At 45.0% G+C, this 25,373-nt stretch overlaps 1 protein-coding gene across 1 annotated transcript in view; it reads right to left on the bottom strand.

Annotated features, from left to right (window-relative positions):
* STX1A (syntaxin 1A) overlaps positions 1 to 25,373 on the bottom strand; it is a 672,774-nt gene that overhangs the window by 168,309 nt on the left and 479,092 nt on the right. The gene's annotated exons all lie outside the window — the stretch shown is intronic.

Raw genomic sequence — 25,373 nt, 5'->3', positions numbered from 1 at the left:
CGGTAGTAGTGGGGTTGTTCTTTTGCTTTTGAAGGTTCACCCCTGTTCTCTCCAATTACTGGGTCCTCGTGATTTGTCCGGACGATGTTTGGTCCTGCTGTCCCTTTGGTGGCGCCTGGGGTCTTCTTTCTCTTGCCATTTGTGGGGCCTTCTCCCTGGTTGCATCCTGGGCATATGTCTGTCTTCTTGCTTTTTGGGTTTGGTAAATCGTCATTCTGTCACGGTGTAGACTGTGAGTCCTGGCTCCTCTGGTGTCCTTGTCTAGTGGTGGGCTTCTTTTTTTGTCTGTACCACGTGGGAGAAATAGAAGTGGATAATTCTAGCTGCTGCATGGGCTTTGCCTGGTTCTTTTCTTCTGCTGTTTTCAGCTTGTTTCTCTTGGATGCATGATGACTTGCTTGAGCATTGTGCACACCACTAGATAATTACCAAGCCTGCACTTCACAGCAGGATGAAACTGAATGGATGAAGAAGGGAATAAAACACAAATAAATGGGCATTGTCCGAGAGGGGACACAAATGGATGTGGCCTGGCAGAGCTCTGGCACCCTGGCTCTCATAATGGGCATTTGAGAGGCACTTAGGTCTTGGAAACAGAAAGATTCCAGCTCAATATGTTGCAGAAACCGCTGCACATATGAGGATGCCATCAGATTGGGAGCGCAGCAGCTGAAGACCAAAAGAGAAAGCACACATTGAGCGATAAGACAGATTGAAGGTGGAATCCACGTTTTTTCTAAAGTAGTCACACGAAAAAAAGTGAAAGAGCAGCTGTTGACATGGGCTGCAGGTATTGTTGTACCGCTGAAGATTCAAGATGGATGCCGCTTTTAAGCCACTCCAGAAGTGAAGGATCATCCCTTGACCTGGTCTGCAGGTATCATTGTACCCCTGAAGATTCAAGATGGATGCCAGTCCAGAAGTGAAGGAGCAGCCGTTGATCTGGTCTGCAGATATCATTGTACAGCTGAAGATTCAAGATGGATGCTGCTTTTAAACAAGTCCAGAAGTGAAGGAGCAGCCGTTGATCTGGTCTGCAGGTATTGTTGCACCGCTGAAGATTTAAGATGGATGCTGCCTTTAAAGCAGTCCAGAAGTGAGAGAGCAGGCGTTGACCTGGTCTGCAGGTATAATTGTACCCCTGAAGATTCAAGATGGATGCTGCTCCAGTCCAGAAGTGAAGGAGCAGCCGTTGATCTGGTCTGCAGGTATCATTGTACGCCTGAAGATTCAAGATGGATGCCGCTTTTAAACCAGTCCAGAAGTGAAGGAGCAGCCGTTGATCTGGTCTGCAGGTATCAATGTACTCCTGAAGATTCAAGATGGATGCCAGTCCAGAAGTGAAGGAGCAGTCGTTGATCTGGTCTACAGGTATCATTGTACAGCTGAAGATTCAAGATGGATGCTGCTTTTAAACAAGTCCAGAAGTGAAGGAGCAGCCATTGACCTGGTCTGCAGGTATCATTGTACACCTGAAGATTGAAGATGGATGCCGCTTTTAAACAAGTCCAGAAGTGAAGGAGCAGCCATTGACCTGGTCTGCAGGTATCATTGTACACCTGAAGATTGAAGATGGATGCCGCTTTTAAACCATTTCAGAAGTGAAGGAGCAGCCGTTGACCTGGTCTGCAGGTATCATTGTACCGCTGAAGATTCAAGATAGATGCCGCTTTTAAACCAGTCCTGAAGTAAAGGAGCAGCCATTGACCTAGTCTGCAGGTATCATTTTATGGCTAAAAGCTCTGCAGAGAGCAAGGGTGGAGATGAGCATGAACAAGGTGTTGGCAAAGCACTGCGGCTGCTGAGAGCAGTGATGAATAACCTGGGGCCCTACACCCTGCTCAAAGGCCCTATACCAGGCAGCTAAGAGAAAGCCGAAGACTAGCCGCTGGGTACTCGGAGCAGGATGGAGGTTCAGGGCCCTACGTGCAGAAAGTTCAGGTCGGTGTGCATAGTGGGTGGTAAGAAGAGTCAAGTCTGATCCGAGCAAAGTCCTCCAGGAATGGAAGGCAGGAGGGGATGGATGGGGAGGAGTGCTCTGGGCCCATTAAGTAAAATACATTACTACACCATATTAAAAATCAGAAAATTACGTTGGGAGCACAAAGCTTTTAATCCCCTTTTCAAAAAGAGGCTGCTATCTTGAAGCCTCTCCGGTGTTTTGAAATTCTCAATGTAGGCTTCCCTGAATAAATCAGACAGACTACCTTGTAACACAGGTTAGCTCTACCAAAACAGAATAACAAAACACACATGCCATAGTGCTGCCACCAACAACAACACCGGCAACAATCAAAGAGGCCCTTTTGTGTAAGAAAAAGACAAAAAGCACCCCTTAACATGGGCATGCCCACAGGGGAAACCACAAATGCTCAGGGGGATATGTAAGAGCCAGTGACCATAGGAAATTGGCAAGCACTCCTGCAGGAGTTTAAAATGGAAACTGGCGTAATACGCATGGAATAGGTGAAACCGCTGGCAGATAAGACTGCCACCTGCCAAAAATGGAGAGTAGAGTGGGTCACACTGAAATTGCTTCAGCAGCACAAGCCTTCAACAAGACACCCTATTTGAAAGAGTCCTCAGACAACATAAGTCATACAAAACAATGACAGCCAACATTGCCAATGGCGAAAATAATTCACAACGTAACAGTCTGCGACTTAAAGGTTTTAATATGGAACTCCCAGAAGCCGAACTAACAACCCATGTGTAAAGGTTTTCCTGCACCTTACTTGAAGCCCTGGATAATATGGAGATCATGTTAAACAAACCTCCTAAAGTGTATTCGGAGTCCCATAGAAAAAAAGAATCACAAACTCGATGACCTAACTCAAATCCATTTTTTTGATTAAAAGAAGAGACATTTGTTGCAACCAGGAAAAAGGAAAGAACATTGAAGACAACATCACTATTTTTCAGAACGTGTCCCTGTATACTCCCAGCTGGAGGTAGATTTTAAAGATATAACAATTTATCTGAGTAATCACAAAATCCCCCATCGTTAAGGATTTCTATTTGCTCTTTTGTTCTTCTTTAACAACAAATGGCATACGATCTACGACAAGAGAAGGCATTGTTAATCCTGACAATAAAACTCAGGCCACAGTTAATGAGGCGATCACTCGGCAGCACATGAGAGTGGCAGACCCAATGCACTCTAAAGTACAAGGCGGAGATGAGACGCGTGCAGACCGTAGAGGAAAAGAATCCCATGGGGGTACATCAGATGAATACTGGAGAGAACCGAGACTGCTCCCTTTGTCTTTTTCATGGGCCTAAAGCCAATTCAGTTTTTCCCTCTCCCTCCCAATAGGCCTATTCAACAAAATTGCAATAACCTACCATTATCTCCGTTCTCAATAGTCAGAGATAATGGTATACTTGGAAATGAACTAATCCCGGTCGGGCTACTTGCAATGTTCTTTTTTGTCATTTGCATTGCATCACTTTCTTCCAGATGCCACCCTAGGCGCTCAGATTAGACAGCCAGTGAGTTCAGGAGAGAGTGTGGTCGCTGCCCTCTAAGACACGTTTGGTTGATAACCTCGAGAGGTTTAAAGTAAGTCTTAAGAACAGTTTATGCGTTACATTTTCCCAAGTTCAATCCTCCTTTTGCTTTTTCTTGTCCTGTGTTTTCTCTCACAAAATCACGGGTAAAGCTCAATACCAGGCCCCCATTTGATGAATTTCCACAAAACTTTCCAGACCTATTGTTTTTTCTACACTGGCTGCGGATTGGTCACGGTGGTGCAAAGGTAAAAGGTGTGGGAGGGGGGACAAAATGCATTTTTCTACCAATGCATTTTCTATAGACTTTTGTATCTCGCATAACGAGAATACAGCTGAACAGTCATTATGTGGCTGGTTAATGATTGCCCTTACAACAGGGGCGTAACACAGGCCCCTGCAGCCCCCGCGGTGCGGGGGGGCCCTCACCCTCCAGGGGGCCCCATCAGCACCGCACTTCTGCTGGGAGCTCTAGATTGAGTCCAGAGGGGGCCCCTTCACGTACCCTGCAAGGGGGGCCCCTCAAGGTTCGTTGCTCCACTGCCTTAAAATAATGTAAAGGCAGCCATGTTGGTTTCAGATACATTTTGCCAGTGTTCTGCGTTTCGCCTTTAAATGTAGGTAACTATTTGTTTATTACAGTAGTAATAGATAGGGAAATATATGCATACGTTCCTATATATATATTTTTTAATGTACAGTGTTCCGCGGTACTGAGTCAGGAGTACCACAGTATAAAATAAAACAAATATGCTAAAAAAAAAAAAATACACTGTAGTGCCCTTGATTTTACAAATATTGAGAAGTATAGAGTGTTTTCTATTTTTAACATATTTAAATATTCACGGAGCAATGCGTTAATACCTACAAATGGATGTATGACATTACAACGCATGCTTTTACATCGCATGCCTTTACAACACAAGTATTACAACGCAGTCCATTACAACGCATAGTGCTTTGGGGTGCTGGATAGTGAATAGTTTAATTTACTATTCCAACTCCAGTCCCCGTGGACACTAGGGAAGGTTATTGGATAGTAAATTAACCTATTCCCTATCCTAGAGCGCCCCCCAGAGCAATCCGTTGTAATAGTTTGCGTTGTAATGGTTGAGTTGTAAAGGCTCTGTGATGTAAAAGTTGCGTTGTAAAGGTTGTTTACCCCTACAAATGAATGCGCTGCTTAAAAAATGTACTCACTAAACTCATGTAAAAATATATAGAAAATGCTAAATACATTTCTCTACCTGTTAACACATCAATAAGGTGTTAATGGGTAGGGAACAACAATGAAACCTACAACTTACTTAGATCTAAGACCCTAACCCAGAACGCAGCGAATGCAAAAAGCAGCCAAAATGTGCCGATAACATACTGCATTTTACGTTTGGAAAACACAGCCGTTAGCCAATCACAATCTGCCTTATGATGCGCATGTACCACGGTATACTGGAAACTTAACATGGTATACCGCAACGCAATATATCAATATTTGTAAAATTATAACTTTAACACTACTTACACTATTAACACATTCTACCCAAAATTACCATTTACAACATATAACCAATTTTCCTGCCACATTACATCTACATTGCATAACACATTTTCACCCTATGTCTGTTTCAATTGCCACACTCCACTGTACGCCGCTACACTACTCCATTCTACACCACTCCACAGTACTCTACACCACTCCACTGTATGTTATTACACTCCTTTAAACTCTACACCACTCAATTTGATGACACTACACTGTACATCACTAATTGTGCGCCATTTCACTCTATGCTATTCCAAAGTTCGGAACTCCACTCTATGACACTACACTCTACGCTGTTCTGCTCTAAGCCACACCACTGTACGCCACTTCAGTATACACCACTGCACTGTACGTTATTTCTCTGTACCACTCCACTCTATGCCAATCCCCTGTATAACTATTCACTGCATTCTATTACACTGTACATCACTCTATTCTATGGCACTACACTCTGTGCCACTCCAGTGTACGCCCATCCACTCTATCGTAATACATTCTATGGTATTCCACTCTATGCCACTCTACTCTATGCTATTCTACTATGTGCCATGCCACTCTACGTCACTACACTGTACTCCAGTAACACTCAATGTTATTCCACTCTATACCATTGCACTGTACGCTACTCCACTGTATGCCTCTCCACTCTTCGCCATTATACTCTCTCCTACTCCACTGTACGCCACTGCCCTCTACAACACTCTACACTATACCACTCCACAGTACGCTATTACATTGTAAACCACTACTGTCTACCCTTCTACACTTTACCCTGATCCACTCTACAGTATTCCACTCTAAAACAGTCCACCCAATGCCACTACACGTTGTGCCACTCCAGTTTACGTTATTCTACTGTATGCCACTACACTGTACGTCACTCCATTCTATGCCACTCTAATCAATGCTTTGCTACTCTATGCCTCACCACTCTACCACACTCCAGTGTACACTATTCCACTTTATACCACTCCAGTAAATGCCACTCAAGTTTATGCTATTCATATGTATCCACTACACTGTACTTCACTTCACTCTATGGCAGTCCACTCTACAACACTTCACTGTATGCCACTCCACTCTATGCTACTCCACTGGATGCCCCTCCACTCTAACACAATCCTCTGTACGCTACTGCACTGTATGCTGCTCAACTGTACGCCACTCCAGTCTACGCTGTTACACTAATACACTGTACACTATTCCTTTGCACAAGACTTCTCTCTATGCTATTCCACTCTTTGACACTCCTCTCTACGATAGCTATTCCACTGTACGCCACTCCAATCTACACCACTCGACTCTACGCCACGACAATCCACGGTGCGCTATTACACTGTACATCGCTCAATTCTACGCCATTCCATTGTACACCAATACACTCTACCCTACTACAATCTACCCTATTCCACTGTACAACACTCATTCTATGCCACTCTACTGTACACTATTCCACTCCATGTCACCACACTGTATGCCAGTAACATTTCATGTTATTTCACTCTACACCACTTCACTGTATGCTACTCCACTGTATTCCACTCCATGCCACAACATTCAACGCTATTCCACTGTACGCCACTACACTCTACCTCCCTCCATTTTACACCACTACATTGTACGTCACTCCAGTCTACACTACTCCAATGGACACCACACACTGTACCTCACTCCACTCTACTGTATACTACTCCACTCTATGCCACGCCACTCCACTCCACTCCACCCCACTCTAGTGTGCACTATCCCAGTGTATGCCACTCCACTCTATGCAATACCACTACAGGCCACTATTCTGCACCTCACTCCACACCAATCCACTCTTTCCACTGTACACCACTCCACTCTAACACACTCCATTGTACCGTGCACAACTAGACTGTATGCTATTCCACTGTATGCTGCTCAACTCTATGACACATTATTCGACACCACTACACTGTACGCCAATGCACTCTACACTATTTCGCTGTATGCAATGCCACTGTACGGGTGCTCCACCTGGCACACATAGTTGCCATTACCTTCCAGCCTGGCTATTAAGGCAGTACAGTTTCTTGAACTTGTGAACTGATGCCCAAGTCTGGCCTGGCAGATACTCAGAACATGCACTTTGCGAGAAAACGTAGTAGTGGCAACCTTGGCAGTGGTGAAATGAGCCTGCACTTCTTACAGAAGTGGCTTTTTGGCCAATCCATAGCAGATCTTAATGCAAGGAACTATCTACCTAGACCTTTCTGCAACGCCTACCTTTGTTAGCCCAATAGAACCCCAAAAAAGCTGATCACCCACCTAATGGTCCTTGGCACGACTGATATAAAATATCATCTTCAATAAACATTTAAAGAAAGACGGTTGGTCCAGTGAATGGAAAAAAAATCCAAAAGGGCAGAAAAGTACCTCTGGGCTACAGATAAAACAAACAACACAACATCAAACAGCTTGGCTTGTAAGGAGTTTATGTTGTGGACTTCACACCAGACTAAGAATTTGCCACATTGCCCAGCGTAAATGGACTCTAGAGTGATGCATTGCCACTAGGATAACATCCACAACCTCAGGTGGTAAATCAAACACAGTTAATTACCATCTCTCAATCTCCACACAAGAAGGTATAGATTGCTCAGGTTTAAGCACAGAAGCTCTGAGTACCACACTCTCCTGGATCAATCTGGAGCCACTAGGGTGACTTGTGCTCAGCTGTTCCTGATCTTCAACAGAAGCTGGGGTAAGAAAAGCAGAGGCAAAACGGTATACAGGAGTCCTGTGCTCCATTCTAGCCAGAATGCCTCTCTTAAAGAAAGTGTCCTAGGAACTCCAACATGCAGAAGTTCTGACATTGCACATTATCGATGGCGGTGAAAAGATCCAGCCTGGGTTCTCTCCACTGTCGGAAGTAGCCCTGTGGCGGGATGCAACTGCCATCCATGATCCACCAGACATTGCCGGCTCAGTTTGTCTGCCCTTGCATTTAAAGGCTCCATTATTAGCTAACTCTATAGGTGCAGTGCCTCCTGGCACAGGGCCTCACCTGGTCATGCTTGTTGCAGTACCACATGGTGGTGGAGCAGTCAATAGGAACCTGCACCAGACTTCTCTCGATAGGCAACAGGAAGGGCTTTAACATTAGGGGGATGGCCCTCATCTCCAACAATGTGGGTTTACAGCAGAGACCAGAGTCCTCTTACCTCCTCCTCTCCCAGGTGCCTTCTCTGGCCCAGCAGAGAAGCATCTATCACCACTGCCCGTTCTGGGTGGGGAAGGAAGAGGGTCTGCCACAGGTCAAGTTGCGGTCTACCAGCCACCAGTGCAAATTTTGTGTAGTCTCCTCCGAAACCTAGGTGACATAAGACAGGTTTCCTAGGTGCTCAGTCCACTGAGAGTCCAGATCCCACCGCAGAGCCTGCATATGCCACCTCGTGAATTGGTGAAGCAGAGTGCATTAGGCTAACAGACCAAGAAGCCCTAGAGCTGCTCTCACTGAGCTCCAGGATTGAGGCTGAATCGGGATCAATAGCTGAATGCCCTGGATCTGTTGCAAGGGAGTAAAGGCCAAATTGCACAGTGTCCAGGCCTGCTCTTCTAAAAGGAAGTATCTGCAAAGGAGTCAGATGTGGCTTTAGCTCATTGATCGGGATCTCCAATGATGTTAGAAGGTTTTCCATCATCTGGAGGTGGCCTACGTCTAACTGTGAGGACTCAACGTTCAACAGCCAGTTCCTGAGGTTAGAGAAAACTGGCATCCCCAAACTCCAAAGATGAGCAGTGATCACCATCATCACTTTAGTGAATTACTGAGGTACAGGGGCATAGCTTTCCCAGTAAAATTGAGGGGTGTGGGGGGGAGATTTTACAACAATCACGCTGGCATGTCATGTTAAAATAAATAATATGAGAAACACAGCATAAGAGAGGATTAAGGGGCATTGGAAAGGGAGAGGAGTATGAATTGTTAGGAGTACTTAAAACTTACTATTTTGAAAACTAACCAACATGTTTTAATATCTGAAAAACAGAGACAAGAGTATGTGTACTTTTGTCTGTGTGTATATGTAAAAAAATCCCAGGTGAAATCTGACAGACACTTCACCATACCAGACTGAAAGCACCTGTACCCAACTATTTATTAGAGAATACATTTATTAGGGAGGTGTACCACCCCAAACACCGCACCTGAAGCTATGCCCCTGCTGTGGTAAGGTAAAAGGGGAGCACAGCAAACTGAAAATACTCCTTGAAATGAAATGAAATGAAAATGGGTTTTGTAAAGCGCAATAGTTGCCCTGAGGCGTCCAAGCGCTAAAAAGAGACAAAGGTGCTAAACCCAAGAGACACAAGAAAAGCAGAGAGGAAAGGCTTTATTTATTGAACAGAAAAGTTTTCAACTGTTTACGAAAAGAAATGAGATTAGAGTTGGACCTTAAGTGAAGGGGAAGAGTATTCCACATCTTAGCTGCATTAAATGAGAAGGAGCGACCTCCGGCTCTAGATCTCCTGATCTTGGAGACTGTGACCAGAAACGCATTTGATGAACGCAACTGTTTGCTTGAATGATAGGGGGTGATTAAAGAGTGGTTGATCGCTGGTCCTGTTTCCCAGAAGGCCTGGTGAGCGATACATAGAGATTTGAAATTGATTCTCTCCCTAACGGGGAGCCAATGCAGGCTTCTCAGCCCGGGTTTGGCTGAACTCCTGCGGGGGAGCTGAAGAAGTGTGCGCGCGGCACAGTTTTGGATTAGTTGGAGTTTCCGCAGGATATATTCAGGAGCTTCTAAATACAGAGAATTACCAAAGTCAAGGCGAGATTGAATCAGGCCTTGGATCACAGTTTGTTTAGCTTCAAAGGGTAACAGAGGAAGAATCTTCCTAAGGAGTCTGAGCAGACCAAAACAGGTGGAAGATAGCCTGGTTGCCTGGCTGTCAAATGTCATGGACTTGCCCAGCCAGACACCAAGACTCTTTATGGTGTCCTTAGGGGCTGGTGGCGGGCCAAGACAGATGGGCCATATAGAGTCGATTGTAGATGGAGCAGAATGGCCTAAAAGCATAAGCTCTGTTTTGTCTCCATTCAACTTAAGACATGACGTTGTCATCCAGTTTTTCACTTCCTCTAGACATCCTGCTAGATCAATTTTTCCTGATGAGCTATCTCCCTGCGCAAGAGAAACCACTAGCTGAGTATCGTCCGAATAGGCAATGATCTTAATACCATATGGACGGACGATCTCAGCAGTGGTCTCATATAGACGTTAAATAACGTCGGGCTCAGAGATGAGCCTTGTGGGACCCCACATGTCAGGGGTTTACTGGAGGAGATGGAGTCTTCCTCAAAAACTTGAAAAGTTCTATCACTCAGAAAGGATTTTAGCCAAATTAACGCTCTGCCAGATATTCCTACATTACAGAGACGCTGCAATAGGATTCTGTGATTTACCGTATCAAATGCAGCACTTAGATCGAGGAGGATAACTGCCACCAGTCCCCCTCGGTCTAAGATCTCTCTGGTTTTTTCCATCACCGCGAGCAGGGCAGTTTCTGTCCCATGCTTAGGGCGAAAACCTGTCTGAGTAGCATGAAGCAGATGGTTACTCTCCAGAAATAGTGTCAGGAGGCCGTTAATATATTTCTCTAGGATTTTACTGGTCCAGGCGTGCAGGGAGATAGGACGATAGTTACTCAGATTGTCAGCATCCAAGTTAGGTTTTTTCAGCAATGCCTGAACCATGGCCTGTTTCCACATCGGTGGAACAGTGCCTGAGGAGATGGATGCATTGAGTACATCCAGTATAGTTGGAAGAACAGTGTGGGATACAGCAGCCAATATACGGGGGGGCGGGATCACAGGGGGAGCCTGATTTTACTTGTATCATTAGAGGAGCAAGTATTTCCGAGGTTAACTGGGGAAGCTGATAAAAAATGGGTATAGGGTTACAGATAGCTTCCGGGGAGAGCGGAAGAGGTAAATCCACGTGGTTATTCAAGCCCACATCGGGGAATTATGAATATATTAGATGGGTTTTTTGAAAGAAAAACTCCGCCATATCCTTACAATGAGATTGTGCATTGTGATTAGCTAAGGAAGTTTGAGGGAGCTTAGTAAGGCTTTTCACAATTTGATATATTTCCTTAGGTTTGGAGCTATCCGCAGAGATTTTTCTGGTGTAATATATAGATTGGGCCATTTTTATCTCCCGTTTATAAGCTCTTATTGCCTCTCTATAAGTAACTTTATCTGCCTCAGCGTACTCCAGTCGCCATTTTCTTTCCAGTCTTTTGCACTGGCATTTTCTTTCCCTGAGCTCCGCTGAGTACCAGGGGGCTGACTTCCTAGATCTTTTTAGGACCGTTTTCTGAATGGGCAGTGTGGAATTAAGGGAGTCAGTATCCAGTTATTAAAGTTGTTATTCGCTGCCATGGGCTCCTGGCTAGTTGGCAACCTTGGACCACATAAAACGACAATGGGAATGCAGGATGGGGACATACACGTAATTGTCCTGGAGTTACCAGGTAATTATTCAATCACACAGATCTAGGACATTCTTTGGAAAGTGTTCGATTTTTAACTTTGCAAGGCATTCAGAGGGTGAAAATCTAAAATAGGATGAAGGTCTTTGTCTATCTTTGGCTTGAGGAAATACCTGGAGTAACAACCCAACCCTCCTTTCGAAGCCAGCACCCTCTGGATGGCCTCTTTGGCAATCAGGGCTTGAACCTCTTGCAGCACAATGGATATGTGTTCCTCTGAAAACTACTGTGATGTGGGAGGAAGCTGTGGTGGGTAGGAAAGAAACAGGAGGGCATAACCCTGCAGGATGATCTGAAGGACCCATCTGTTGAATGTGATGGACTGCAACCCAGGGGGAGAATGTTTGATCCTGCCTTCAACAATGGGACTTGGGGGTTGAAGCCACAGAACCGGGGGACTGAGAAATATGGTGCACCTGAGGACTTGTGCGATGTCTGCTTTATCCACATCCACAAAATGGTTGGAGTCGCTGTTTCCGTAGTGGCAGGGCATGGGTACTGTGTATATGCTCTCTTTCTTCCCCTGCCCCTTAGGCTGTTTCTTGCCGCCGCTTAAACCTCCACTTTTACTGTTATTCCTCTTGTTGTTTGTTGCCTCATCATTAGTCTTCTCATTGCCATCCTCAAGTATTCCCGGATCCTTAACTCATGTTCTTTTTTTTCTTCTATAGTGTAACATTGTGTAATTGTTTTGTAACTTTGTGTTAATTGCTTCCTGCTGATACTCTGTAAAGCACTCTGATACCTCCGAGTCTAGCCAGCGCTATATAAAACTCATAATAAATAAGTATATGCCAAACATCAGAAGGTATGATACTGATGAGAAAACTGTTGAGAAGGGGTGAATAAGCCCAAGAAACGCGCTTTGGCGCTACTTCCCTTAAATCGTTTTTAGGGCAGAATCAGCCTTTTCGCCAACTAGGCGGGATTCATCAGAAGATACAGCAAAGAAGGATACCTGCACATCTTCGCAAAAGCCAGTAGATTGCATTCATTCATGGTGTCAGAGCACCATACTTGCGCCAACCACTCGCCCTAAGCTATCTGTAGTATTCAGGCCTTCTACATATTTGGCTGTCCTGAATAGTTTAAGCCAGAGAAGCACAGAATATGTATGGGACCACTGGCAAAGAAGTAATGGCTCAGGTGAGGTTGTCCTAGGGTGCAAAACCTCAGTAAGAATGTTTGCCTTGAATTAAACATAACGGTACAAAAGGGGGTGGTGATGGACGGAGCATCTGAACCAATCAAACACTCACACAGAGTACACAGATCTGGGTTTAATCCATCACCGTTCTTTAGCCCACTCTGCCACCCCAGTTCAGACATGGCCATATGCAAATCAGTCTGACCCTGTGCCTCATGGGAACAGTCCAGCCCGAACTGCCAAGTCATGCCTTCCCTGGACCGGAATCAAGCTTCCTAGACCCGTTTCTGGCATTCCTGCCGTCTTCAGCCAGGCTTGCTTGAATCCAGTGGCAAAGTGAGCAAGGGACTCAACGTCTGAGCATACCCTGCCAACTTATGGCGAACAAAGCAGTACAAAAGGGGGTGGTGATGGACGGAGCATCTGAACCAATCAAACACTCACACCCAGTCAACAGATCTGGGTTTAATCCATCACCGTTCTTTAGCCCACTCTGCCACCCCAGTTCAGACATGGCCATATGCAAATCAGTCTGACCCTGTGCCTCATGGGAACAGTCCAGCCCGAACTGCCAAGCCATGCCTTCCCTGGACCGGAATCAAGCTTCCTAGACTGGTTTCTGGCATTCCAGCCATCTTCAGCCAGGCTTGCTTGAATCCAGTGGCAAAGTGAGCAAGGGATTCAACGTCTGAGCATACCCTGCCAACTTATGGCGAACAAAGCGGTACAAAAGGGGGTGGTGAGGGACGGAGCGTCTGAACCAATCAAACACTCACACCCAGTCAACAGATCTGGGTTTAATCAAATTTTTGAGTCCCTTGGCAGTTCGGGCTGGACTGTTCCCATGAGGCACAGTGTCAGACTGATTTGCATATGCCATGTCTGAACTGGGGTGGCAGAGTGGGCTAAAGAACGGTGAAGGATCAAACCCAGATCTGTGGACTGGGTGTGAGTGTTTCATTGGTTCGGATGCTCTGCCCATCACAACCCCCTTTTGTACTGCTTTGTTCGCCATAAGTTTGGCAGGGTATGCTTAGACGTGAGTCCATTGCTCACTTTGCCACTGGATTCAAGCAAGCCTGGCTGAAGTCGGCTGTAATGCCAGAAACCGGTCCTAGGAGCTTGGATCCGGTCCAGGGAAGGCATGGCTTGGCAGTTCGGGCTGGACTGTTCCCATGAGGCACAGGGTCAGACTGATTTGCATATGCCATGCCTGAACTGGGGTGGCAGAGTGGGCTAAAGAACGGTGAAGGATCAAACCCAGATCTGTGGACTGAGTGTGAGTGTTTGATTGGTTCGGATGCTCTGTCCATCACCACCCCCTTTTGTACCGCTTTGTTCGCCATAAGTTTGGCAGGGTATGCTCAGACGTTAGTCCCTTGCTCACTTTGCCACTGGATTCAAGCAACCCTGGATGAAGACGGCTGTAATGCCAGAAACCGGTCCTAGGAAGCTTCAATCCGGTCCAGGGAAGGCATGGCTTGGCAGTTCAGCTGGACTGTTCCCATGAGGCACAGGGTCAGACTGATTTGCATATGCCATGTCTGAACTGGGGTGGCAGAGTGGGCTAAAGAACGGTGAAGGATCAAATCCAGATCTGTGGACTGGGTGTGAGTGTTTGATTGGTTCGGATGCTCTGTTCATCACCACCCCCTTTTGTACCACTTTGAATTAAACATAAGGCAGCTGTAGGTCTAGCACATCAGTTGCATGTGCAATCACTCTGGCAATCATTCCGTTGGGGGTCCTATGGCAAAATCTACTATGTAGCAAAGGAAGTATAAATTCCACTGGCCCTGTGCGAGCTCATCATCACCATCATTATTATGAGGTGGTGACAAACTCTGGTCCAATCTGAGCAAAAATCCTCTGAGGAAGGCTTTGTGATAGATGAAAAGGTTTGCCTGAAATCAGATTGCTTGGGAACCAGGAGCAGTGGAGTCAAGGCACAAACTCAATTAGGTTTGGAAGAGTTTTATTTCGAGGTCAGATACCAGAGTCGGCAGGGGCTCAACATCCGGCGCCAGCAACGTTGGGATTCATATTAATGAAGAAGGGACTAGAGCAGGCCTTGGAGCCTGAATGGAAGACAGTACCAGAGTCGGTGCAGATTCTGAGGGGAGTTTCAGGGGCTGAGATGGCACCAAGGGAAGACCTACCAGCAGTAACCTCGTAGTCACAGCACATTTGATAAGTAATCAGATTAAAACTGTAGAAAATATGCCTTTTCTGCGAGCTCACCCCCGAGTTTTTACTTTTGCTGGACTCTATACTTTTGCTGGGTTTAGAACTGTGCGCTTTACCCCAGCTTACCAGTAGTAAAGTGCCTGTGCTCTCCTTTTAACATGGTCGAATTTGCATTCTCCTTATTGGTATACATAACTTGCCTAGAAGTCCCTAGAACATGGTATAAAATGTACCTAGGGTCTAGAAGTTAAATATCCCTTGTGGAATGCAGCACCAATAGTGTCATACGCAACAGTGACAGTGCAAACATAGCTTCAGCCCTACCACTGTAACATGACTGTAGCAGTGTAAATATCCTTTTGACAGGTCAAAACCTTTCTTTTAGATATTAATAAGTTACTCCTTTGTAGGCCTTGTAGCCTACAAGATAGGGTGCATGGTATTGAAAGTAGGACATTTAGGGGGTGGTTTATATGTTGGCGAAATGTATACTCCGTGGCAACTATATCATTGTCGTTTGGGGGGCTCTTGTCCTCTACCTGATTGCACGGGCCTTCTTCATGTAGGATGTCTGGAGTAAGCAGCAGACGCTGGTTCTCTGTATGGCTATTGCGGGTATTGCTGTCGCTGTTAATGTAGTGAGTAAAACCGATATCAATATGTCTGGTAATTCCTTCTGGATGAGAATGTCCGTCATCCTCCAGCACTTTAAAAGGGCTGAAAACGCCGCTGCTGCAGAATGTCCAATGACCTTGCGGTCTCTGTGTCTATTTTTATGGACTGAAGTGCATCATCCACAGGTTTGCCGAACAATGCAGTGGAGCAGTGGTGGCCTGATAATTTGAAACCCGCTCCGTCACCGAAGGAGACGGTAAAGAACTTGGGTGTCTGGTTCGACACCGGTCTAACATTTGAGAAGCAGACAAGAGCTGTCGCCGCTGTTTGCTTTGGGCTCCTGAGAGGACTGAGGCCCTTGCTTGGTTTCTTTCCTCCAAGAGTACGCCAAGCCATCTTGCAGGCCTCCATTCTTGCGAGGCTTGGTTATGGCAACGCCTTATATCTAGGTGCCAATAAAGCGAGCATTAAACGCCTGCAGAGTGTCCAGAACGCGGCAGCACGTAAGCTAGTGGCACTCCCAAGATCTCAATCAGTGGCCCGGGTGCTCTTGAAGTTGCTCTGGCTGCCAATTGAAGCCCGCATTCAGTTCAAGGTGTTGTGCATCGCGCACAAAATTCTAAAGGGCTATCGGATTTACTGAAGCCTTACTTGCCCAGGCGCGCTCCCTCGAGTAAGGAAAGCGAGGGCAGGGGGTCGCTCGTTTGGCTTTTTGGCAGCCAAACTTTGGAATTCCCTCCCAGCAAGCATCCGAGTCATCCCTAATCTTTTGACGTATGGAAGTCCCTAAAAAAATGGCTGTTCCCCACTATCTGATATTTGACGCTTGTGAGTTTCCCTGTCTCCCTTCTGGTTTCTGGTTGCGCTCGGACGCCTCGTCGCTGAGGCAGCCATGCGCATTACAAATCTTTAAATAAATAAATAAATAATAAATGCCTCTCCATCATAAGGCATGTCCAAAGGGTGTACTTGGACTTCTTCTAAATGAGGTTGCCTTCAGGCAACCTTGTCTCCTTAAGACCACTGCTCCTGCAAGCTGGTGAAAACCTGTAGTGGCCAAGTCTATTACAGTGTTTATTATCTCTGCAAATGCTCTCTCACCTTCCTGAATTATTGCTCTGACCTAATCCTTCTTGTCTTCAGGCAAACATTCAATAAAGCCTCTAAAATCTGTTCATACTTACCTTTTGTACCTGCCCAATATGGTTAACACTTTAGATGCACAAACTGTGGTAGCTGGTATCGCTGAATTCCATTTACCAATGTTGTCAAGGAGTCCTCCCTCCTAGTCTTTTGGAGCTGAACAATGAATGGATGGGTTCCTAGACCACCTCTGAGCAGTCTGCATTACTACTGAAACTGGTCTTGGGTGTCCTAGGAGACAAGCCAGTGCATCGTCAGGAGATTTGTATTTAGTTTCCAAATGAGAGAATATAGCAGCCACAATTGTTGGGTTTTTCATTTGTTTTAAACCATATGAACGTAAATTCATAAACAAAACAATCAGTTTGTTTCACTGGAATAGGAAGATCAAACCACTTTGCAGCCCTATCCACCAGAGCAACGAATCCTCCAATGTTGCCAAGAGGAGAACTAGTTGGTGATTGTGTTGGTGGAGTGGAAATTGGCGTTACATAGTCCACCCGCTATGAACATGTGTCAGAAGGTGGGTCTTTTGTTATTTTTCCCTCTTCTAACTCCTCGCCATCGGTATAGTCATAATGAATAGGGATGAGTGGAAGGTGCCTTGCTAGAGGGGAGTGCCCAGCACCTAAGCTTGGACTAATTAGGGTATGAACCATTCTAGGAGTGTGCAAGGAGGCAAAATTATGGGGAGCATGCTTTGTTTGAGAATGTAGAGACTGAGCGCTTGACTCTGTAAACCTCTTATAATAGTCTGCTTAAACTTTTGCAGATCTTTAACCAGAGCTGTTGGTACCTGCATCATTTGCTCTTGGTATTGTATTGTTCATGATGTGTGTCATACTCATAAGGTTCTGCAAAAGCCTTTCCAGATCTTGGATTTTCATGTTGTTCTCAGAAAGAGTGACCCCCTCTCCAGTTATACGTTTTCCTCATCTTCAAGATCCTGCAATTTTACGTGGAGCTGATGGAACTATATGCAAGTCCAAAAGAGCAATCGTTGTCTGATTCCTCATCGTCCATAATTGTGCAGGCGGCAAAGGTGAAACCTTTTCTGTAATGAGCATTACCTCTTTTGCTCTCGTTGATGGCGTCATCAACGGCTGTTTGTGATGTGTGGAAAATGTTGATGGTTGCATTGTTGAAATAACTGATTCCTGACCCACTGATGATGATTCCTTCAGTGCCGAAAGTCTCACCTTCGTCAACATTACAGCCGTCGACTGTATTGTCAACTTTGACACCATTGACATGGATGCTGTTGTCATTGTTATAGCCTTTGATTATGTGGTCGGCTCCGTCATTGTAGACATTTTGGTTGACGATTTCTTCAACATCGTCTTTATCAGTGAGAGGTCCATTGACACCTTCTTTACTTCAGTAGAATTTAAAATGTTTAAAGAAGATGTTGGTAATTCCGATCTGGAACCTTCTGAGCTTGCTGAGATAGATGAAGGTTTTTTTTTTTACCTTTTTGTTGTCCTTTTTATAAAGTAGACCTCTTATACTCTTTTCCATAGGTCTTTCTTTATGATTCTTTGGACCTTTCCAGAGGGCTCCTGAGAGGAGTCGTTATCCTTTGAAAGCTCTCTTTTTAGGGTTACTTGTGATGTAGCCTCACCTTTGTCTCCTGATAATGGATGTCCCTTTGCCCTTTTCTTTTACAGCCTAAGCAGGAGCCTACCCTCTCTGTCTTTAAGAGTATTTTATAGGTTCAATAGATGTGACAGTCCTTAGGAACATGATTTATGAAGTCAGAATTCATGCTGTGAGGATGCTTCTATATTTTGCTCTGAGCACATACAGCCAGAGGGTCCAAGGGAACAAGATTGCACCTGGACATTACTCAAATTGTGTGTACGGAGGCTGTGAGCCCCTACCGATTTTAGGAAGTATTTGATGAATGCGAACTAAAGATGATCCCGAGCGCATGACGCCGGAGATGTACTGTGAGCACGCTGTGCCCTTCTTCCTGATTTACCAATGAGATTTTAACGAAGAAAGCATACTCTCCTACACAATGGAGGATGCCAAATGTATACATGCAGGTCGCCTTGCTGTGATAACATTTCACCTCTTTGGTATTTATTTGGAACCAACTCACAAGGCAATACACAGAGATCTTTTTTAGTCCTGATGAAGACACTATGTTGATGTTTTTTTAATCGCACTCAATCCAAAGGGGTCAAAACGTTGACATGTATTTATAAGCGTTACAGCCAAACCTAACCATCATATATTGAAGGATAACTTCTTGGACTTGTTGAGAGTGCCTTCACCATGATTTTCACGCATTGCCCAAATTTATCATTTTGTTGTATTTAGTAATTGTTATGTTTCAACTGTGGTGTGATATATGTATAAAATACCTTTGTTTCACTTCCCCTGTGTTTCACTTAAGCAAAAAGTATAGTTGCATTATATCTTCATCTGTATATGTCCTGTTCCTTATCAAAATATGATTTACTTCTTATAACCTTTAGACACATTTCAATTAGTGCAATTGGTTTGTTTTTCAAAAAAGTGTTTAGACAGATCCTTGTGTTTAACATTTATTGAAATCCCACCATAAGAAGTAACAGAAGAAGAGTTCATTGTAGTTTGTGTTTTGTGACTGGTCTGCTCAGCCCTATTAACTGTTGGGGTGCACTTAAAAGGAAGGAAATAGGGTGCAAAGATGGTTATTGGGTATCACTGGTTGCTTAAAAATCCTACTTTTGTTCTATCAGACTACCAGAAGTCTGTCTCTGGGTTGTATTTATAACACGTGGGGTGCACTTGAAAGGAATGGAACAGGATACCTAGACAATCTTTGTGTAAGTTGCTGAAGAATCCTACTTTTGTCCGACCAGACTTCTGCCTTTGGATTTTACTTATATAACACTTGGGGTGCACATGAAAATAGGGGAACAGGATTATAAGACAATTCCTTTGCATCCACTGTCTGGTTGCTTAAAAATTCCTGGTTTTGTCCTACCAGACTTCTGTCTCTGCATTTAATATGGGTACAATGGCTGCCTCAAACTGCATTTTAGTGTTAGATGTGGGAGGACTCTCGATTTACTGTAGTGCACTCCCCACAAAGCGAAAAAGCAAAAACAAATAGGAGGTACCCCTGGTCTTATGCAACAGGGAGGGGGGTTCAAGCAGTAGAGAAATGAAGAAAACCCTGTCAGAAAAAACAGCCAATAGCTGGTTTAAGTACTACTGAAAAGTGATCTGGGTAAGGGGGGGATCTATTATCCAGCTAGTTTCTATATAGGGCAAGCGTACATACTCAGTGGTGCAATTTCAAACGATTTACGTGAACTTGAAAACACACGAATATACCAAACAGAGAAATTTTGTGTTGTTTTAAAAATTAATCATAAAATGATTTATTACCTCCCAATGGGGTTACAATCTAACACGTTATCACAGTATTAAAAAAAATTTTTAAAAAAAGTTTTTTTAAAAACTCATAGCATGGTTATACAGTCACATATACAAAGTCAAAAATTAAATCAACAAACAGTCGACGCAGCGTTTCGGTGCTTTTTTTTCTGTTTTCACACCTTCTTCAGGACTTTACAACATTTTGACTCCATTATTTCTGTATTTTGTTAAAAAATGAATCATTTCACAATAATCCCACACGAATTTGCAAGATGCTCAGGTTTTTCAATTTCCTTGAGCTGTGCTCTTATTCTGAGCAACTCTGTGTTGTATATGCACGGAGGAGCCACCATCAATGAGGGCAGAACTTCTTATGGGTTTGTTAAAATCTTTTTCGCAATTTTAGCCGATTTGAAAAGAGCGTTGGCAGCAAGTAAATAGTGCACGGCCCCAGTGTCAGGATTTCTTTCATCAGGGGTCCGGGTCTCTTATGTATCGAAAGTGGCCTCCCTGCTCCTCCGTAGCGGCGTCTTCCTGGCACTCCCCACACACACGCCTAGTCCTCAGAGCCTAAGTTTAGTGTAGTTGAAGACTTTCGCCATCTTGAAAATGCCACAAATGGTTAGGGTTGGTCCAAGGAGCTTTGCCCTATTGGTTATGGGTTCCGGGCCCAAACGGCATTCCGCATGCCATCTAAAAACATGCCTCTGAATACTGGAGTACACACTTAGAAAAGTTATACGCTGATGTAGAGACTAATATTCAAGTACCTGACAGCTGGCAAGGATCGATTATAACCCCCATTTATAAAGAACGAGAAAGACCTAACCCTTCTAATTACAGGCTAATTGCCTTACAGGATGTGGAAGCTAAATATTTTGCCTCATTAATCCTTGAAGATCTGGTCAACTGGTCTGGGGAACGTAATCTGATCCCAATCAATCAAACAGGTTTTAGAAAGGGGATTAGAACTATCTTGAATATCCTATGAATCACTATGATAGCAGAAAAATGTAACAGCGAGAAACAGGACTTGCATCTGTATTTCATAGACTTAAAAGCTGCTTTTGACAGTGTGGACCGGAAACTACTGTGGGCAAAACTAAAAGCCTGGGAAATACCGGCTAGAATATTGAGGGGTTTGTTATTATTTATACAGATACCTGCGTTCAAGTGAAATTTGGGGATGGTGCTAGAATCTCAATAAAAGTGTACCCTACTTTCGGCTTGAAACAGAGATGTGTGTTGGCACCGCATCTATTCAACTTATTCATATCAGATCTATCTGGAAAGCATTATAGAACCAACTCACGTTCTCCGAAATTAGGCAAGTTACAACTCTCTCATCTTGCCTATGAAGACGACATTGTCCTCTTGAGCTTAACCAAAGTTGGCCTGACTAGTCCGAAGGTCGGGGCTCCCTCTGGTCAACCAATTAGTATTTCCGCACATAGCGTGGGAGGGGCCGAGTAAGTCTGCATGAATTCATTGTGGGGCCTTAAGTTCCCATCTAAAAATAAGTCACCCACTGTCGTCACTCCAGTTTCCGCCCAGCTATGTAATCTAGTGGTAGATAGTATTCCCCGTAACGTGGGCAGGCCACATAGGGGGACATTGGGGGCGAACGGTATGCGCGTGCCAGTATATTTCAGCGCAAATTTCCAATATGTAAGAGATATGGGGGGTCTCTCATTCGGTTTGCACCGGGTTATATTAGTGATTGTAGGGAGACAGCCTGCAACCGTTCGGGGGAATAACCAATCTCAAATAAGTTATGACCGGCCAACCAATAAGCCAACCACTGTAGCTGTCCCACTATAGAATAAGCTTTAAAATCCGGCGCTCCCATGCCCCCTTCAGTACTTGGCAACTGCATTTTGGGAAGAGCCAGTCTGACGGCCCGGTCTCCATATTAATGAGGTTAATAAAGTATCAAGTGCTCTATATATCCAAGCAGGGAAGACCACAGGGAGATTCACAAAGTGGTACAACATTTGAGGGAGCATGACCTTCTTAGAGACGGCCATACGGCCGGCAATCGTGAGAGGCAGAGTGTTCCAAAACGCTACTTTGGTCCTAAGATTATTAAGTGTACTGACCACATTTCAATTGATGGTGTCAGAGGTGGACCTGTTAATATTGATCCCTAGATATTTCAAGGTAGAAGGCTCCACCTTAAACGGCATTGGATCAAAATGGAAAAGAGGACGAGTATTTGTATCATAGAAAGAGAAAGCTACCGATTAGGAAGCGTTAAGGTGCAAACCTGAGATCTCCCCAAACTGCTCAAACAGTGGGGCCACAGGTGTTGTGTCTACATGTAGGTCTGTGCAGTAGAGCAACATGTCATCTGCATAAGCCGAGAAAGTGCGACGTATCCGGCCTACTGATATCCCAAATGGAGTCATCGTGCAGCGCAAACGTTGTGCCAGGGGTTCTAAGGCGAGCACAAACAACAAGGGCGACAGGGGGCAACCCTGTCATGTGCCCCGAAAAACATCATAGGCTGGTGAGATGTTAGTACCAGTTTTAGCCCTCGCTGAGGGTTTATTTTAGAGCAGGAGGGATCCCACAATTGGCCAGAGCAGCCAGCATGTATGGCCAGCTTAAGGAATCGAATGCCTGATGTACATTCAAGGAGAGGCAGCCCTTCGTGGGGGAAATCTGTTCAGGCATAATGTATAAGGGCATAGAGGAGCCGGATGTTCAATGAGGTACTGTGTTTGGGTATAAAACCACATTCGTCCATTTGGATTTTCTTGAGGAGCAAGGGAATGAGGCTCGACGCGAGAAGTTTACTAAGAATTTTATATTCCGTATTACAAATTGCACGGGGCCTGTATGCGGTAAGGTCAGTCGGGGACTTATCCGGCTTTAATAAGAGGTCACTATCGCCTCCCTAGTCGTAGATGGCAAGATACCCTCTGTCAAGGCAGTGGTGTACAATTGTAGTAATTTGGGAACCATGGGCGCTGCAAAAGTGGAGTAGAACTCAATGGAGAGCCCATCAGATCCCGGAGTTTTATTACGGGCGAGATCCCGTATTGCACCACGAATCTCGGCAGCGGTCAAGGGGGCTGCTAAGTCCGCAACTTGTGCATCTGTAATAGAGGAGAGTTCCACTGACTATAGAAAATGTTGCAGTTGCTCTTGTCATATCGTGAGGGGGGTGGCGTAAAGGGCTGCATAATAGTCGTGAACCGTTTTATAAATTTCTACTTGCGTAGTGATCAAGGTATGACTGTTATTGTATATGGCCTGAATAGGTGTAGGAGTGCGTTGCGGCCAAATCAGGCTAGCTAGTAAAGTGCCTGGCCTATCCTCCTCTGCATGAGTGCGCAGCATGTACGCATGCAAATCTATCACAAGTAAGTGTTCCAATTGCACGGCATACCGAATCCTAGCTTCTTGGATGTCTGGTCCTTTCTCCACATCTGACTCAGCCGCTACCTCCAGCGTTTTCAACAAGGCCTCCTGATCTATAAGATCCCTGACTGCCTCCCGTCTAATCCCCAATAATGGTCCCATGGAGGCTCCCAAAATTGTCACTTTAAATGCCTACCATTCGAAAGCCCTCGATGATGATGTTCCCTCGTTTTCAGTGAAATATGTGTTGATAATTGTAGTTAATTTGTCCTGAAACACTGGGACTTCAAGTTGTAGTGGTTTTAGGCACCATGTGGGGATTGGCATGGGGATACGACCCCAATGGAGTACCAATTCCAACGGGTGCTGGTCCGATATGGTTTTTCCCAAATAAGTGCTACTCACAACCGTGGGGAACAAGTCTGGGGTGCATAGGAAATAATCAAGGTGTGTATGCAGGGAGTGCGGGTGGGAATAGAAGGAATATTCATGCAAACCAACATGCTTCAATCTCCAGATATCTAGGAGTCCCCATCCCCTGGCCAGTCAGTCAAGATATTGGCCTGCGCAGCAACCGACACATTAGCTAAAGGAGGGTGGGAGCGGTCCAAGTGAATGTCAAACACGCGTTGAAGTCCCCCCCAATATCCACTGGTATTGTGTCCAATCTGAGAGTGCGTGTGAAAGGAAGGCGCCCTGGTCAGTGTTAGGTGCGTAGATTGACCACAAAACCACTGGTGCAATATCCAGCTTTCCTTGCAAGAGTACATATCTCCCCTGATCATGTATTCTGCAAATAGTCAGTGAGAAGGGGATTCCTGCTCGCAACCAGATTGCCGCCCCTCACAGGAAAGCAGAGTATGCAGTGCCATATACCTGACCCCTCCATCGTCTCTGCACCTTAACAAGCTCAGAAGAAAGCAGGTGGGTTTCTTGTAAACATACTATCTGTGCCCGGCGACGGTGAAGCTGGGCCACTATCCTATGCCGTTTCTGTATCAAGACCATCCCCTGTAGGAGATGATATTGTATAACTTTGCTACAGACATGATATCATAATAACGAACCACACCTCCCCCCGCCCAACCCTCCACCACCCACCAGGCCCCCCAAGATCCTCAGGAAATAGATCAGTAGCTTCTGAACAAGAAAACATAAATATAATACAGGGTCAAACGGCTGAACTTCGGTCGACCAAACTGTATGTGAACAATACACGTAACACACTAAATAACTATAAGGGCTTCTTGCATGTGGGGTAAGATGAATACTCTAGACACATAAGTGTCTGTTACAAAGAGTGGACTAACCCAGGACAGGCCGGGCCACGGGACCATGGTGGCCAAACAAACCATGCAATTTACAGTGGGGCCGTCCATGCATAGATCATAATTCTAACAATAATGTACGAGACCTTTTCCCAGGGAAATGGACGTATGTCAAAAGAACATGAAACAATACTCCTGTGCACAGTACACCCACAGAAACTGTTAGACCAGTGGGTCATTGCTCAGTAGCGTTGTTGAAGAAGGAAATAATGATAAAGATATGGATACGCACAGCCTGTTGTCCTGAAGGGTAGATACGTTGTCAGGTGTCGCGTGCAAACAAGGCTTCACTGTCCAAACCAAACAGTGTTGTGAATATGTGCAAAGTGTTGCAACCCCTAGATAGGGGTTGTCCCCTGGTACACAGCGTAATCAAGCAAAATAATGTTTAGAACGTTTTCACCAAATTTCAATAACAAAGTCTCTTAATTATGGTGAGTTTTTATTTATTTATTTATTTTTTTTGTCCTCGTTTGCCTTACCCTCAATATAGGAGATACCAACCACCTAGCGAGTCCTTCACTTTGGAGCGGAGCCAGACTGCTTTTCCTTCCCTCTCTCCTGTGCCGGGACTCGAGTTGTTTTAAAGGTGGCAGAGAAATCCCAAAAGCTTGAGGAGTTTAATCTGACTCCA

This window comes from Lissotriton helveticus, chromosome 3_1 (assembly GCF_964261635.1).
Source record: "Lissotriton helveticus chromosome 3_1, aLisHel1.1, whole genome shotgun sequence".
NCBI lineage: Eukaryota > Metazoa > Chordata > Amphibia > Caudata > Salamandridae > Lissotriton > Lissotriton helveticus.
This window is presented reverse-complemented; position numbering and strand designations above follow the sequence as displayed.